Source organism: Rhinopithecus roxellana, chromosome 1, assembly GCF_007565055.1.
Source record: "Rhinopithecus roxellana isolate Shanxi Qingling chromosome 1, ASM756505v1, whole genome shotgun sequence".
Taxonomy (NCBI): domain Eukaryota; kingdom Metazoa; phylum Chordata; class Mammalia; order Primates; family Cercopithecidae; genus Rhinopithecus; species Rhinopithecus roxellana.
Window position 1 is genome coordinate 115,512,732 of NC_044549.1, and position 18,347 is coordinate 115,531,078.

Consider the following 18,347-nt stretch of genomic DNA (forward strand, 5'->3'; position numbering starts at 1 on the left):
TTTGTGATTCCAGATTCTGTCCCAACAGACAGTGACTTCCTTCTTGCCTCTGGAACTGGCAGGCCATCCTGTCTTGTAATGCCTCAGGCCAAGGAGGGACTGAGCTGCATTAACTTGAAACTGCTGGCTGTAGAAATTGTCCTTATTGTAAAGGCTTGGACTTTGGTACTGATGCTAATTTTCTCAGACACTGTTTATGTAGGCAAACCGTTCCTGCTAACCAGCCCAGCAGATCAGCTGGCAGAGAGAATGTGCTGCCAGTGGGGTAGAGTTTGGGATACATTTCATGACCTACTTCCCCTCCCTACCCTGATTTTAAATCTTTTTATCTTAAATGCAGCAAAACCTATGTAATAGGAGACGTTTCTGTTTAAAAGAATGACAGTGTTTAATCAGAGCTCTGATTGATAATATTCAGAGCAGTGGGTCAGGATCAGTCGAACTTTTGAGAGTTCTGGTGCTTGCTTTTATTTTTATTTTTATTTTTATTTTTTAGACAGAGTCTTGCTCTGTTGTCCAGGCTGGAGTGCAGTGGCGCCATCTCAGCTCACTGCAAGCTCCTCCTCCTGGGTTAATGCCATTCTGCTGCCTCAGCCTCCCCAGTAGCTGGGACTACAGGCACCCACCACCATGCCCAGCTAATTTTTTGTATTTTTAGTAGAGACGGGGTTTCACTGTGTTAGTCAGGATGGTCTCAATCTCCTGACCTCGTGATCTGCCTGCTTCGGCCTCCCAAAATGCTGGGATTACAGGCATGAATCCCGCCCCCCCCCGCCCCCCGCCCCCCCCCCCCCCCCCCCCCCCCGCCGCCGTCCCCTCCAACCGCTTGCTTTGTCACTTAGGGCTTTATGATCCTGAGCAAACTATTTACTTCTCTAAGACCCAAATGAGCATACAATGAGTGTAACACCTGCTGTTCTTATGACAAGTCCTTGTGACATTCACACAAGTGAAAGTTCAAAAGGTCATCAACTGTAAAGGGCCATTCAAAAGAGTACATGGTTTATTATTATGTATTTTAAATAGTAGGCAATAACTTGTCATGATCACCATGTGAATGTGTACAAAAGGGTACTTAATTTACTAGCATCTGAATCTGGCTTTTCAGATATCTGTAGATGTCTATAAAAATCATTCACTGTGTTTATGTGCCATTTAAGAAACGATTTTTTCAAAGGCGTTGTCTAATTTGCCACTTCCTGCACTTTGTAAAAAGCAGATTAACCCAACTTCTGGAGTGTCCTGTGTAACACACTTCTGAAGTCACAGGGCGTGAGTGGACAAGCTCTGAATTGTCATATCAAAGAAGGGAGTATGGGAGGTTTTGTTCAGAAGTTTAATTCTTTTTTGATGCTTGTAGTCAGCGGCTACTTAGAACACTCAAATGAAAACAAATGCTGCTGTCCTGACAATCAAGGGAGGCTTTTAGCAGCTTGGGTAGTCTCAGGAAGGGTATTTGTTTATGACCTTGTGTACATGAGGCACTGGAAAAAAATTTGGCCTCCAAGACCCAGTTTTCCAAAGGAGCTCACAATCTAGTTGTTGTGGTAGGTAACAGAGATGTGAGCACAAACTTGATTTTTTAAAAGTCTCATTTTTATGTGCCTGCATATGGAAGGCAAAGGAGAGTGAGACAGGAATAGGACCAAGAGGGGTATAAACGATATGGCTCCAATGACTGGAGGAACACCAGGATCCTTGGTCTTGTGCCAGTTTAGATAAAACGACACAGACACATGTGGAGTGGTTTTAAGGAGTGGAGAGTTCATTAGGCAAGAAAGAAGGAAGGAAGAAGAAGACAGCTGCCCGGTACAGAGACAGAGGGAGGGGGGATTCGAACAAAGAGAAACCCCGTGTGTGGCGGGAAAGTGGTTGCTTATATTGGGATGCTGGAGGGGGTGGTGTCTGGTTTGCATAGGGCCCAGGGGATTGGTTTGACCAGGTTGTTATTTACATTGTCTGTGAAAAACCTGACTCTCCCACCTTAGCTTTTTAATATGCAAATACGGGTTGCCATGATGTTCTGGAGGTGGCCATGACACTTGGCATGCGTGATGACAAGAAGAAGGCAGGAGTCGCCTTATTGGGTGGACCATTCCTAACGGGTGGCATTTGCATATCAAAGCTTGCCAGCCTGGGCAAGCCGTTTTTCTGTTAGAAAAGAAATGGTTCGGGGTTTGCTTTTATTAAAAGAAAGAATCTTACCAAGAACTCCTTTTACCCTCTCTATCTGCCTAAAAATTATTTTTAAGTAACACATGTCTTATTTCCCCCCTCAAGAGAAGCAAAGCTAGCTGCTGTTAGGGGGTGTTGGCTGACGATTCGTTGTGGCTACTTCCTGCTAAAAAGGGGCATGCTGGTGAGCAGCAATTGGGCCTTCTCCTGAAGTTGATCTAAGGATTCTTGAAAGAATGGCGTGTCCGTGTGTGTTTCTGCTCGCAGTACTATTTGGAGTTTGATTGCTTCTAGGCGAAAAGAGAAGTTTTACAAGAAGGTTTAAAATATAGGGTGAGAATAAGAGCATTAAGATTACCACCGTCAGTGGGGGTCCTATAGACCATAACTGACAGTTAAGAGTTTGGTACCTATTAGTATACACCAATAGATTGCAATACTAGATTGTCTCCACTAGATGTCGCTGTACATTACCAGAAATGTTAACATAAAAGTAACATTTTCCTCGAGAAAAGCATACATTTCTCCCTTGACTTGCCATTAGAGAATAACTTTAGGCTTAGGCAATTTTTATAATTTGCAATATGATTGGGAGAAATACGTTACTGGATGTCTAAAATAACTTTAGCATTAATTTTGACAATCCTTTCCTTTAATGATTAAATTTTTTCATGATTTTCACAGACCCTCTTACAACATACTTAAACTTTTCTGACTCATTCTAAATATCCTTTCTTTAAAAAACCAGTCATTTCCTTTTAGGACAAGTATTTGCCTTACAAAATCTTTTCTGTTTTTTGTTTTTGAAAAAAGTTTTTTTTAAAATTATACTTTAAGTTCTAGGGTACATGTGCACAATATGCAGGTTTGTTACATAGGTATACATGTGCCATGTTGGTTTGCTGCGCCCATCAACTCACAAAATCCTTTCTTTCTTTTTCTCTTTCTTTTCTTTTTTTTTTTTTTTTTTTTTTTTTTTGAGACAGGATCCTGCTCTGTCACCCAGGCTGGAGTGCAGTGGTGTGATCTCAGCTCACTGCAACCTCCACCTTCCAGGTTCAAGCAATTCTTCTGTCTCAGCCTCCCCTGAGTACGTGGGATTACAGGCACTGCACAGCTAATTTTTATATTTTTGGTAGAGCCAGGATTTCACCATGTTGGCCAGGCTGGTCTCAAACTCCTGATCTCAAGTGATCCACCCGCCTTGGCCTCCCAAAGTGCTGGGATTATAGGCATGAGGCATCGCACCTGGACACAAAAATCCTTTCTTATATAAAATTTATTTCTTTATAACCTTTTTTTCGTAGCTTAGAGTGCATTATATTACCAATCTTTAGTAAAAAGTCCTATTAAACTTAATGATAGTAAAACTTTTATGTTTGCTTTTTATCCGTAACTATTACTCCTGCTATAGGCAAAATAACCTTGACTAAATTTCTCCTGCAATTATTAATCCTGTTATAAGGATGATAATCAGGCAAAATATTACAGCAATTAGAATTTTACAACCAGAATTCCACATTGTGGGTGCCACAGTGTATATAGTTCTATTGCAAATAGTAGCGTGACTGTAACAATTTCCACAAGAGTGGCATAGCAAATAATTTTCATTTAAAACTTTACTTGCCAAGATATAACATTTCCCTTTGGGGATTTACAAAGTTACAAATGCAATCCCATGTATAATTAAAATTTCCCTGCGAATATGCCTTAAAAAGAAGTTCAACTATTTGGTAGCAAATTTTGACAGGAAAGGGTAGAAATGAAAAAAAGTATCTGTTGGGGGAAAGGTGGGACTGAGTAAGATGAGTAGCCCTCACTTTTGTTTTTTTTGAGACAGAGTCTCGCGCAGTTGCCTAGGCTGGAGTGCAATGGTGCGATCTCGGCTCACTGCAACCTCCGCCTCTCGGGTTCAAGTGATCCTTCTGCCTCAGCCTCCTGAGTAGCTGGGATTACGGCACGTGCCACCACACCCAGCTAATTTTCTTTTGTATCTTTAGTAGAGACAGGGTTTCACCATGTTGGCCAGGCTGGTCTTGAACTCCTGACCTCATGATCTGCCTGCCTGGGCCTCCCAAAGTGCTGGGATTACAGGCGTGAGCCAAAGTGCCCAGCCCACTCACTTAACTTTTATAATTTTTAGCTTAAGATGTTCTATTAATACCAAATTTCTTGGGTTAAATAAAGGTTTTATTTTCTGGGGTTGGGCTTCTGCTGGTTGTGTTAATTCTTGTTGGAAGGGAGTGAGAGAGGTTACGTGCTTAGCCAATTTTGAGGTTTTCTGCCTGAAAACAATCTCTGAACACACTGATAAGTTTTATCCTTTCCCAAGTGAAAAGCTCGGTGAAGGATTTTAAGGACTTTCATTGGCTGCAGGCTGGCAAATAGAGTTTGCCATCCTGACTGTAGGCGTCCTGAGGGCTGAAAACTATGGGGCTGAGACATGGCCTGTTCTGTTTCTGCAAAGGAATACTGAGGTTTATTTTCTTTTAAAATGGTGCCCTCCTAGATGAGAAGGGCTCAAATGTGTTAGTGCCTTGAGGCTTCCTTGCCTATGCATGGCTGCCTGATCAGCTAATCTATTTCCTTTGATCACCTTATCTGTTCCCTTTCAACATTCTCTATCTGTTCCCTTTCAATGTTCTCTACGATACATCCCTGCTGTCTCTCGTGGAAGAAAAACTGAAGATAACCTGCTAATTTCCTGGTGATATTTTATAGGAGATACATTAGTGTTAAGAAAATGCCTTTCCGGCCGGGCGCGGTGGCTCAAGCCTGTAATCCCAGCACTTTGGGAGGCCGAGACGGGCGGATCACGAGGTCAGGAGATCGAGACCATCCTGGCTAACATGGTGAAACCCCGTCTCTACTAAAAAATACAAAAAACTAGCCGGGCGAGGTGGCGGGCGCCTGTAGTCCCAGCTACTGGGGAGGCTGAGGCAGGAGAATGGCGTAAACCTGGGAGGCAGAGCTTGCAGTGAGCTGAGATCCGGCCACTGCACTCCAGCCTGGGTGACAGAGCGAGACTCCATCTCAAAAAAAAAAAAAAAAAAAAAAAAAAAAAAAAAAAAAAAAAAAAGAAAATGCCTTTCCTTTCAAATGGCAGCATGAGCATGGAACGTTAGGAAAGCATACTTGGAGTCAGTATAAATGTTAGCCACCTTTCCCTTGCTTAATTTAGGTGCTCTTGTAAGAGCTATTAGCTCAGCCAGTTGGTGCTTGTGTTCGGGGAGAGTACATACCGCTCCTGCTTTATGTACTTCTTGCTTCACTGGCTATTTGATGGCTAAGAGCTACCCCTAGAGGACAGTGATCCTGCCACATTATGTGGGGTGTAAACAGTTAAATGATTTCCTTGGGTTAACTTGGAGGCTTTTCTGACTGGTAGAGCTATTATGACAGTGGCTTGGAAGCATGTGTAAATAGGTCCTCCTAACCACAACTAAGGTCGAGAAAAATATTGGATTAGAGTTTTTCCTGAAATGCCCCTTACAGTTGTGCTATAGGAAGAGAGGAGGCCTGGATTAGAGAGGAGAAAAGAGAGAGACTGGGCCTGGTGTTTGGAAGGAGTTCTGCTTCCTTTCCTTCAATTTTCAGTATCACCCGGAGCTCCTGTGCTATGATGGCAGTTTGAGCCGCTGGAGCTGAGGTTTGGACCCCGGGTCCTGTGGGACCATCTGTGAGACTGGCCTTGAACCCAGTGACCTCCGTATCTGGGGTCAGTTCTGTCTCCACTGGCTTTTGCCACAGGCTGGACAGGGTTGAGGTGGCTTCGTCTTGCTGCCTGGGCTTTCCTCTTTAAAATACCCTGGCCTGCCACATTGATAGCAACTAATGGATGCATCTTGGGGCTCCTGGACTTTGCAAGCCTGCAAAGCTGCTGCTAGAACCTTTGTCCTTCTCCTGAGCTTTCTCTTTCTTTTGTGCCTCCTCCTAGTTCGTATTGTAAAAGACCAAGTGGCCCCCTTCATGAGGTTCTCTAAGATGCTATTTGGTCCTATAGCTTGCTTCTGTAGTTTTCTTCTAATATGGGGAGCTGCCTGTGTCATAAACCTATCCTTCAGGATGAGCTGTCCCTCCACTGACTCAGGGGATGAAAAAGGAGGAGTGTTCTGTTAGTGCCTCTCTCAGCCTTTCTATAAAGGCCACAGGATTCTTATCTGGTTTTTGGTCTATTATAGACAGTTTAGAGTAATTGAGAGGTTTGGCCCTGGTTTTCTGTAGGCTTTCTAAAATACATATTAAAAAAAGCTTCCTGGCCGGGCGCAGTGGCTCTCTCCTGTAATCCCAGCACTTTGGGAGGCTGAGGCAGGCAGATCACCTGAGGTCAGGCATTTGAAACCAGCGTGTCCAACTTGGTGAAACAGTACTCAACATGTAGGCAATTACAATGCAGTGGTAAGTATTTGTATATCTAATACTTGGTGAAACTTGGTACTCAACACTGTAGGCAATTACAATGCAATGGTAAGTATTTGTGTATCTAAACATAGAAAACGTACAGCGAAATATGATATAAAAGATTAAAAAATGCTACCCCTGTATAGGGCACTTACCATGGAGCTTGCAGGAGTAGAATTTGCTCTGGGTGAATCAGTGAATGAGTAGTGAGCAAATGTGAAGGCCTAGGACATTGCTATGCATTACTGTAGGCTTTATGAACACTGTACACTTAGGTTACACTAAATTTGTTTTAAAAATTAAGTAATTGCACTACAATGTCACAATGATAACAATGCCACTAGGTTATAGGAGTTTTCAGCTCCATCATAATCTGTGGAACCACCCTCATATATGTGATCTGTTCTTGAGCAAAATGCCATCATGCAGCGCTTGATTGTATATATATGTAACAAGTATGTGTGTGCCTATGTGCATGTGTGTGTGTATATATATATGCTACGTATATACACTTGATATGTGCATGTGTAATATATATGTAATAAGTATGTGTGTGCCTATGTGTGTGTGTATATATATACTATGTATATACACCTGATATGTGCATGTGGAAATATATATGTAATAAGTATGTGTGTGCCTGTGTGTGCGTGTGTGTGTATATATATGCTACGTATATACACCTGATATGTGCATGCGTAAATATATATGTAAGAAGTATGTGTGTGCCTGTGTACGTTTGTGTATATATGCTATGTATATACACCTGATATGTGCATGTGTAAATATATATGTAATAAGTATGTGTGTGTGTGCATGTGTGTGTATATATATGCTATGTATATACATGTGATATGTGCATGTGTAATATATATGTAACAAGTATGTGTGTGTCTGCGTGTGTGTATGTTTATATATACATGCTGCATTTATATACACCTGATATGTGCATGTGTAAATATATATATAGACCTATATATACACCTGCTACGTGTGTATATATAGGTGTATATATGTAGTATATAAATACTAGATATGCTGTACATAGCATATATATATGTATATACGTATGCAGGTGTGTATATATAGGTGTATATATACACACATAGCAGGTGTATATATAGGTAGCATATATATATGTGTGTGTGTGTATATATGTGTGTAGCAGGGGTTTTGTGCTAGATCCAAGAGCCTGGAACTGGCACAATGGAAATATTTTACCCAAAAGGTATGCTAAGTAAAAGTCCCAAGTTTCACACATTTTTGAGGATCAAAGTGAAAAACTCAAAGTGAATTATTAGGGAATCGTATCTACTTCTTCCTAAACCCTCCATCTGATTTTGTTCTAAAATTTAATAAACACTAACTGATCTTTCCGTCTCCATAAAATTCTGTGAGATAACAAAATCCTACATTCTGGTTTCTGAAGGATGGTGTTCTGCAGATGTAAAAGTTTCCCTTAACCTCCAAAAAATAATAGGTTTAATCCAGCTACCACACGTGTGAAATTGAGAAGCTGCTTGCTAAGATTGAATTTAATATTGTCACATGTCATCTGAGAGCTGCTTGTCTGATCATGTTGCCACTGGACAAAGTAAGCCTTACTACAAAGGATAAAAGAATGATTATTTCAATATCCAGTCATAGTTCATCATCGAACTCTGAGTAAAATGGAGAAAAAAGACATTTTATCTTATATGACTCTATGCATTTCTCTGGGAAGTCATTTATCTGGTTACTATCTAGGAGAGCAAAGATAATGGGAAAAATTTTCCATTATTCTCAACTATAATTTTACATATGAAATTTTAATAAAATAGGTTTTTGGTTATTTCTTTTAAGAGCCTTCAATATAAGAAAATGAAATATTAGAAACTTGTTTTATAAAATATATTTGTGAACCATAAAGCCCCATATAAAACAGAAATTATTATCCCCATTAACTACTGATGCTTCTAATCTTATTCTCTAATGGTTAAAAAATGACTAGAATTTAGAATTACTGCCAATATATGCGGGGGATTTTATAAAAATAGCTGTATTCATTTGCATATTAAGCAAGAGTGTGATTTCTGATGTCCCTGAGAGTCACTTGCTGCTTTAAGATCTGCTCTGCTGCTGACTCTACATGTGTAGCTTTGAGAGGTCCTTTAGCCCCTCCAGCTTTCCTCATAGGCAGGATGTGGCTATTGTACTTGGTGATATCCCAAACATGCTTCCGATCCCAACATTCCATGGTTCTGTGATATTTTTACCTTATTACAAAAGACATTCACTTTAAAAGTATAAACACTGTAGTAACTTTTCTCTTTCATCGTTTTTAACAAAAGTGTAATGGAAGTAAACTGACAAGTTTAGGAGGCTTTCAGAGCATAAAGGAGAAAGGCTGACAGCTCTTGAGAACCTCTTTGCTTTCAGCTGAGAGCAAGTAGAGAATGCTTGGTCTCTGGCCCTGAATGTCATAATATTATGTTCAGAAGCATTGAAATGTCTGACAACACTGTTGATTAAAAATGAGAATCATTAGGCCATGTCTGCCATTATAGGATGAAGGGTAGTTTGAACAGTATGGAAAAAACTATCCCAAAAGGATGATTTGTCTCAGACAATATTAACAAAATTTCAAACTATGATATGTATAGTAATTTGCAGTAATTCACTTTTCTTTTCTATATATATATTTAGCTTCATCTTAAAAGTTCCCCTTCATTGGTAATGCTTTGAAAAATGCTGGATTTAGAATTATGAAGGGACTATCAACTAATATTATGGATGATATTATTTAGAAACCATTCTGTGTGCTACACAACTCCTTCGAAAATGATACGAGCTGGGCATGGTGGCTCACACCTGTAATCCCAGCCCTCTGGGAGGCCAAGGCAGGCGGATCACCCAAGGTCAGGAGTTTGAGACTAGCCTGACCAAGATGGTGAAACCCCGTGTCTACTAAAAATACAAAAATTAGCTGGGTGTGGTGGTAGGTGCCTGTAATCCCAGCTACTCAGGAGACTGAAACAGGAGAATCACTTGAACCCAGGAGGTGGAGGTTGCAGTAAGCCAAGATGGTGCCACTGTACTCCAGGCTGGGCAACTCCATCTCAAAAAAGATAATAATAATTAAAAAATTAAAATAAAACAATAACCACTGAAATGGCTATTATTCATCTTTCCAAATCTGTAATACCTGGAAATTCTGCATGACCTTTAGGAAAACTACATCCACAAAATGTTCCTTCTAGTTTCCTAATAAGTTTTAGAATATTACCATTCTGAGCTAAAATAGTTCTGCTTCCTTAGGGCAAATTCCTACCATAACATGAAATAGGCAAATACAATTATTCTTTAAAATATTCAGCCATAGCATCTTAGAGATTAAAGGAATAACACTTAGGAGTTCACATAATTTTTTTCCCCACTGCTTCCTAGGCAGACCTCATTTAATGTAGCTGGCATGTTGCCCTGCAGACTTCACTGAACTACTAGTACAGAAGTCGCTATGTTTTTAGCAAGCTCATTCATTTTTGTAAAGCTCCATCATTGCATTTTTCATTATACTGATCTAATACCTAGCTATCTTTAGCTTCCTCACACTCTGCCTTCTGGAGTGAAAATATATATGTCTGTGCGTTCTCTATATCTACCTAGTATCAGTTTCACGTTTTCCTGCATGTAACAGAAAACTCATTAACAATGGACTTCTCCAAATACTTCTCTAAATATTTTTCTCACAAAATGAGAAGTCGAATGAAGCGTTGGTGTCAATTCAGTGTCTCGAAGATATTAGACCCAAGGCCTCTGTCTCTTCCTCGTGGTTGCTGATGAAGGCTGAAGCTATAGCCAGCATTGTGATATTCCACTTGGAGAGAGAAGAAAGTACTCTTTTGTATACTAAAAATAACAAAAATTAGCTGGGTGTGGTGGCACGCACCTGTAGTCCCGACTACTTGGGAGGCTGAGGCAGGAGAATCGCTTGAACCTGGGAGGTGGAGACTGCAGTGAACTGAGATCACGCCAGTGCACTCCAGCCTGGGCAACAGAGCTAGACTGTGTCTTAAAAAAAAAAAAAAAAGGGGCGGGGGGGCTTCCTTTTCCATTCGTTTCCTGAGCTGTTGGGGTTCCAGTTAGGGAAGGAAGAAACTGCTTCCTTCCCTATTGGGAATGGTGTTTTTGCTATTTTTTCGCTTTCCTTACCTGCTTTCTTCCCTTTTGGTGTATTATAGGAGATATATTGCTCATCTCTGAAATTATGTGCTGCTTGCAGAACTACCTGCTTTTCAGCTGCAGTGAGGGTCTGGTTTAGGAGCAGAATAACATCCCTGCATGTGAGGTGAAATACCTGAGTTAAATTTTGGAAAGCTCCTATTTACCTATCAGGGTCATCAGAACATTGGCCTACGTCATTTTTTATTTGCCTAAGGTTTTGTCATGAGAAGGGAACTTGAAGGGACCCCAAATAAAGGATATCCTCAGATGGTTCCCCTGGAAGTTGCTTCTTTAACTTTTGGGGAACTATTTTCCCTGGGACTGCCCAATATGATTGCTAAAAGAGCTGGGTTGATCTTACAACGCTTGGCAAAGGTTTAGTAAAAATGCCATGCCCTTGTATAAAAGAAAATGAATCGCTTTTCCCTTTAAAGTCCTTAGGTTAAGGAAGTGTTCCAGTGCTGTAGAGTGCACTCCAGAGGGGTGCAAGCTGAAGAAAATCTGTTACCCATCTAGAAAAAGAAGTGAGAATAAAAGCATCCTCTTAGTGTTCCTTTCCGTATGACCTAGGGTGGAGGAGAAGACAGGGAGTGTTCAACTGTTTTCCCTCCCTGGTTCCTGGGTTCTGGCACCAAGTTAAATATGCCATCCGTGGTTAAAGACATGGTCCTCCAAGCCATAGAACCAGATGAACTAAGTGATGGGACTAACCGTGTTTTACCTGCACAACCTTATAGGTCATCCGCCTTCTGTCCCTTTGACTTCCTAAACCTGTGTGATCTGCCTGGCTCCCCAAAAAAACGTATCTCCAGAGAGACTGTGTCATCTTTGAGCCCCCGTCTTTAACGGAGCAATGTGCTAGATTGCCTGCTATTATGCCCCATGCTAAAGCATTTACCCCTAGAAAACTGGTTCTGGTTAACTTCCGTATTTAAAATCCCCTTACTAATTAAGTACTGTCTTAATTAGAGACAGAGTAGGTGCCTTAAAAAAAACATAGGAACCGAATGGCCGTTTTTCCTGCTGATGGGACAGTATTGAGACAAAAATTTGGCTACAGAAGACATCTTACTCCTAACTGTTGAAAAGGGAGCTCTCCTGTTTACAGAAGTAGCCTAGAGCCTGATTTTTAGTGGTGTGAAAGGAGATTGCAGTGTACAACAAAGGACCAGCAATGCGTCTTATGAAGAGGATTTCTATTTCCACTAGGTGGCGATGTTGGCTTAGAAATACCATGGGCTACCCAGAGACTTACTAGCCAGTAATCTCACTGTTGGAGGTGGAAAAGGGGAACTCTGTTCCTAGAAGGTTGAAATGGCATTTTTCTGAGCTGTATCCCGGGTCTACAGCATTTCCTGATCTTGCCTAACAGGATTACTTCCCTAGGCTGTAAAAATTCCCACATATTCAACACACAGACAGTAAGAGACCGCAGACAGAGAAAGCAGAAAAGAAGGAAGGTTTTGCAACAGTATACCTTGAGATTAAAGGACAGATTTGAGGTTGAGATTCGCTCCATAGTCACCGCTCCAATGAATGAATTCCTGGCCAATGCACCAAAATGATACAGCTCTGATGACTGGAGGAAAACCAGGGTCCTTGGTCTCGCGCCAGTTTAGATAAAATGACACAGGCACACATGGAGTGGTTTTAAGGAGTGGAGAGTTTATTAGGCAAGAAGAAAGGAAGAAAAAAACAGCTCCCCCATACAGAGACAAAGGGAGGGGGGATTAGGAAAAAGAGAAACTCGGTGTGTGGCAGAAAAGTGGTTGCTTATATTGGGATGCTGGAGGAGGCAGTGTCTGCTTTGCATTGGGCCCGGGGGATTGGTTTGACCAGGTGTGTCATTTATGTAGCCTGCAAAACACCTGGTCCTCCTACCTTAGCCCTTTAATATGCAAATGTAGGTTGCCATGATGTTCTGAACACATGGTGTTATCAGGAGGTGGCCATGACTCTTGGCACACACCGTGACAAGAAGAAGGCAGGAGTCACCATATTGGGTGGACAATTTCTAATAGCCAGTATTTGCGTATCAAAGCTTGCCAGACTGGCTCTTCAAGTCGTTTTTCTGTTAGAAAAAAAATGGTTCAGGTTCCAAGATGGCCGAATAGGAACAGCTCCAGTCTATGGCTCCCAGTGTGAATGACGCTGAAGATGGATGATTTCTGCATTTCCAACTGAGGTACCAGGTTCATCTCACTGGACTGGACTTGTTGGACAGTGGGTACAGGACAGTGGGTGCAGCCCACGGAGTGTGAGCTGAAGCAGGGCGAGGCATCATCTCACCTGGGAAGTGCGAAGGGTCAGGGAATTCTGTTTCCTAGACAAGGGAAGCCATGACACATGGTACCTGGAAAATCGGGACACTCCTGCCCTAATACTGCGCTTTTCCAATGGTCTTAGCAAACGGCACACCAGGAGATTATATCCTGCACCTGGCTCAGATGGTCCCACACCCACAGACCCTTGCACACTGTTAGCACAGCAGTCCCAGATCGAACTGCGAGGTAGCAGCGAGGCTGGGGGAGGGGCATCTGCCATTGCTGAGGCTTGACTAAGTAAACAAAGCATCTGGGAAGTTCGAACTGGGTGTAGCCCACCGAAGCTCAACAAGGCCTGCCTGCCTCTGTAGATTCCACCTCTGGGGGCAGGGCATAGCTGAACAAACGGCAGCAGAAACTTCTGCAGACTTAAACGTCCCTTTCTGACAGCTTTGAAGAGAGTAGTGGTTCTCCCAGCACAGAGTTTGAGATCTGAGAATGGACAGACTGCCTCCTCAAGTGGGTCCCTGACCCCCGAGTAGCCTAACTGGGAGACACCTCCCAGTAGGGGCTGACTGACACCTCATCCAGCTGGTGCCCCTCTGAGATGAAGCTACCAGAGGAAGGATCAGGCAGCAACATTTGCTGTTCTGCAATCTTTGCTGTTCTGCAATCTTTGTTGTTCTGCAGCCTCCGCTGGTGATACCCAGGCAAACAGGGTCTGGAGTGGACCTCCAGCAAACTCCAACAGACCTGCAGCTGAGGGTCCTGACTGTTAGGGGGAAAACTAACACAGAGAAAGGTAATAGCATCAACAACAACAAAAAGGACATCCACACAAAAACCCCATCTGTAGGTCACCATCATTAAAGACCAAAGGTAGATAAAACCACAAAGATGGGGAGAAACCAGAGCAGAAAAGCTGAAAATTCTAAAAATCAGAGCGCTTCATCTCCTCCAAAGGATTGCAGCTCCTTGCCAGCAACAGAACAAAGTTGGATGGAGAATGACTTTGATGAGTTGAGAGAAGAAGGCTTTAGAAAATCGGTAATAACAAACTTCTCCGAGCTAAAAGAGGATGTTTGAACCCATCACAAAGAAGCTAAAAACCTTGAAAAAAGATTAGACGAATGGCTAAGTAGAATCAACAGTGTAGAGAAGACCTTAAATGACCCCGTGGAGCTGAAAACCGTGGCACAAGAACTACGTGATGCATGCACAAGCTTCAGTAGCTGATTCGACCAAGTGGAAGAAATGGTATCAGTGATTGAAGATCAAATGAATGAAATGAAGTAAGAAGAGAAGTTTAGAGAAAAAAGAGTAAAAAGAAATAAACAAAGCCGCCAAGAAATATGGTACTATGTGAAAAGACTAAATCTACATTTGATTGGTGTACCTGAAAGTGATGGGGAGAATGGAACCAAGTTGGAAAACTCTCTTCAGGATATTATCCAGCAGAACTTTCTTAACCTAGCAAGGCAGGCCAACATTCAAATTCAGGAAATACAGAGAATGCCACAAAGATACTTCTCGCAAAGAGCAACCCCAAGACACATAATTGTCAGATTCACCAAGGTTGAAATGAAAGAAAACATGTTAAGGGCAGCCAGAGAGAAAGGTTGGGTTACCCACAAAGAGAAGCCAGTCAGACTAACAGTGGATCTCTCAGCAGAAACTCCACAAGCCAGAAGAGAGTGGGGGCCAATATTCAACATTCTTAAAGAAAAGAATTTTCAACCCAGAATTTCATATCCAGCCAAACTAAGCTCCATAAGTAAAGGAGAAATAAAATCCTTTACAGACAAGCAAATGCTGAGAGATTTTGTCACCACCAGGCCTGCCTGACAACATCTCCTGAAGGAAGCACTAAGCATGGAAATGAACAACCAGTACCAGCCACTGCGAAAACATGCCAATTTGTAAAGACCATCAATGCTAGGAAGAAACTGCATCAACTAACAAGCAAAATAACCAGCTAATGTCATAATGATAGGATCAAATTCACACATAACAATATTAATCTTAAATGTAAGTGGGCTAAATGCCCCAATTAAAAGACACAGACTGGCAAATTGGATAAAGAGTCAAGACCCATCAGTGTACTGTATTCAGGAGACCCATCTCACGTGCAGAGACTCACATAGGCTTAAAATAAAGGGATGGAGGAAGATCTACCAAGCAAATGGAAAGCAAAAACAAAAACAAAAGCAGGAGTTGCAATCCTAGTTTCTGATAAAACAGACTTTAAACCAACAAAGATCAAAAGAGACAAAGAAGGCCATTACATAATGGTAAAGGGATCAACTCAACAAGAAGAGCTAACTATCCTAAATAGATAAGCACCCAACACGGGAGCACCAGATTCATAAAGCAAGTCCTTAGAGACCTACAAAGAGACTGAAACTCCCACACAATAATAATGAGAGACTTTAACACCACACTGTCAACTTTAGACAGATCAACGAGAGAGAAAGTTAACAAGGATATCCAGGATTTGAACTCAACTCTGCACCAAACGGACCTAATAGACATCTACAGAACTCTCCACCCCAAATCAACAGAATATACATTCTTCTCAGCACCACTTCGCACTTATTCCAAATTTGACCACATGGTTGGAAGTAAAGCACTCCTCAGCAAATGTGAAAGAACAGAAATTATAACAAACTGTCTCTCAGACCACAGTGCAATCAAATTAGAACTCAGTATTAAGAAACTCACTCAAACCACACAGCAACATGGAAACTGAACAACCTGCTCCTGAATGACTAGTGGGTAAAAAAGGAAATGAAGGCAGAAATAAAGATGTTCTTTGAAACCAATGATAACAAAGATACAACATACCAGAATCTCTGGGACACATTTAAAGCAGTGTGTAGAGGGAAATTTATAGCACTAAATGCCCACAAGAAAAAGCAGGAAAGATCTAAAATTGACACCCTAACATCACAATTAAAAGAACTAGAGAAGCAAGAGCAAACACATTCAAAAGCTAGCAGACGGCAAGAAATAACTAAGATCAGAGCAAAACTGAAGGAGATAGAGACACAAAAAACCTTCCAAAAAATCAATGAATCCAGGAGCTGTTTTTTTGAAAAGATCAACAAAATTGATAGACCGCTAGCAAGACTAATAAGAAAAGAGAGAAGAATCAAATAGATGCAATAAAAAATGATAAAGGGGGTATCACCACCAATCTCACAGAAATACAAACTACCATCAGAGAATACTATAAACGCCTCTACGCAAACAAACTAGAAAATATAGAAGAAATGTATAAATTCCCGGACAAATACACCCTCCCAAGTCTAAACCAGGAAGAGGTTGAATCCCTGAATAGACCAATAACAGGCTCTGAAATTGAGGCAATAATTAAGAACCTACTAACCAAGAAAAATCCAGAACCAGATGGATTCACAGCCAAATTATACAAGAGGTACAAAGAGGAGCTGGTACCATTCCTTCTGAAACTATTCCAATCAATAGAAAAAGAAGGAATCCTCCCTAACTCATTTTATGAGGTCAGCATCATCATGTTACCAAAGCCTGGCGGTGACGCAACAAAAAAAGAGAATTTTAGACCAATATCCCTGATAAACATCGATGGAAAAATCCTCAGTGAAATACTGGCAAACTGAATCTAGCAGCACATCAAAAAGCTTAATCACCACGATCAAGTGGGCTTTATCCCTGGGATGCAAGTCTGGTTCAACATGTGCAAATCAGTAGACGTAATCCATCATATAAACAGAACTAAAGACAAAAACCACATGATTATCTCAATAGATGCAGAAAAGGCCTTTGATAAAATTCAACAGCCCTTCATGCTAAAAACTCTCAAACTAGTTATTGATGCGACGTATCTCAAAATAATAAGAGCTTTTTATGACAAACCTACAGCCAATATCATACTAAATGGGCAAAAACTGGAAGCATTCCCTTTGAAAACTGGACAAGACAGGGATGCCCTTTCTCACCATTCCTATTCAACATAGTTTTGGAAGTTCTGGCCAGGGCAATCAGGCAGGAGAAAGAAATACAGGGTATTCAATTAGGAAAAGAGGAAGTCAAAGTGTCCCTGTTTGCAGATGACATGATTGTATATTTAGAAAACCCCATCATCTCAGCCCAAAATCTCCTTAAGCTGATAAGAAACTTCAGCAAAGTCTCAGGATACAAAATCAATGTGCAAAAATCACAAGCATTCCTATACACCAAAAACAGACAGAGAGCCAAATCATGAGTGAAATCCCATTCACAATTGCTTCAAAGAGAATAAAATACCTAGGAATCCAACTTAAAAGGGATGTGAAGGACCTCCTCAAGGAGAACTACAAACTACTGCTCAACGAAATAAAAGAGGACACAAACAAATGGGAGAACATTCCATGCTCATGGATAGGAAGAATCAGTCGTGAAAGTGGCCATACTGCTCAAGGTAATTTATAGATTCAATGCCATCCCCATCAAGCTACCAATGAGTTTCTACACAGAATTGGAAAAAACTACTTTCAAGTTTGTATGGAACCAAAAAAGAACCCACATTGCCAAGACAATCCTAAACCAAACTAACAAAACTGAAGGCATCACACTATCTGACTTCAAACTGTACTACAAGGCTACAGTAACCAAAACAGCATGGTACTGGTACCAAAACAGAGATATAGACCAATGGAACAGAACAGAACCCTCGGAAATAATACTACATATCTACAACCATCTGATCTTTGACAAACCTGACAAAAACAAGAAATGGGGAAAGGATTCCCTATTTAATAAATGGTGCTGGGAAAACTGGCTAGCCATATGTAGAAAGCTGAAACTGGATCCCTTCCTTACACCTTATACAAAAATTAATTCAAGATGGATTAGAGACTTAAATGTTAGACCTAAAACCATAAAAATCCTAGAAGAAAACCTAGGCAATACCATTCAGGACATAGGCATGGGCAAGGACTTCATGACTAAAACACCCAAAGCAATAGCAACAAAAGACAATGTAGACAAATGGGATCTAATTAATCTAAAGAGCTTCTGCACAGCAAAAGAAACTACCATCAGAGTGAACAGGCAACCTACAGAATTGGAGAAAATTTTTGCAATCTTCCCATCTGACAAAGGGCTAATATCTAGACTATACAAAGATCTTAAACAAATTTACAAGAAAAAAACAACTCCATCAAAAAGTGGGCAAAGGATATGAACAGACACTTCTCAAAAGGAGACATTTATGCAGCCAACAGACACATGAAAAAATGCTCATCATCACTGGCCATCAGAGAAATGCAAATCAAAACCACAATG

The 18,347-nt window shown here is 41.1% G+C and overlaps 1 protein-coding gene across 2 annotated transcripts in view; it reads left to right on the forward strand.

Annotated features, from left to right (window-relative positions):
• Window positions 1-18,347, forward strand: part of NCEH1 (neutral cholesterol ester hydrolase 1) — a 136,664-nt gene that overhangs the window by 92,065 nt on the left and 26,252 nt on the right. The gene's annotated exons all lie outside the window — the stretch shown is intronic.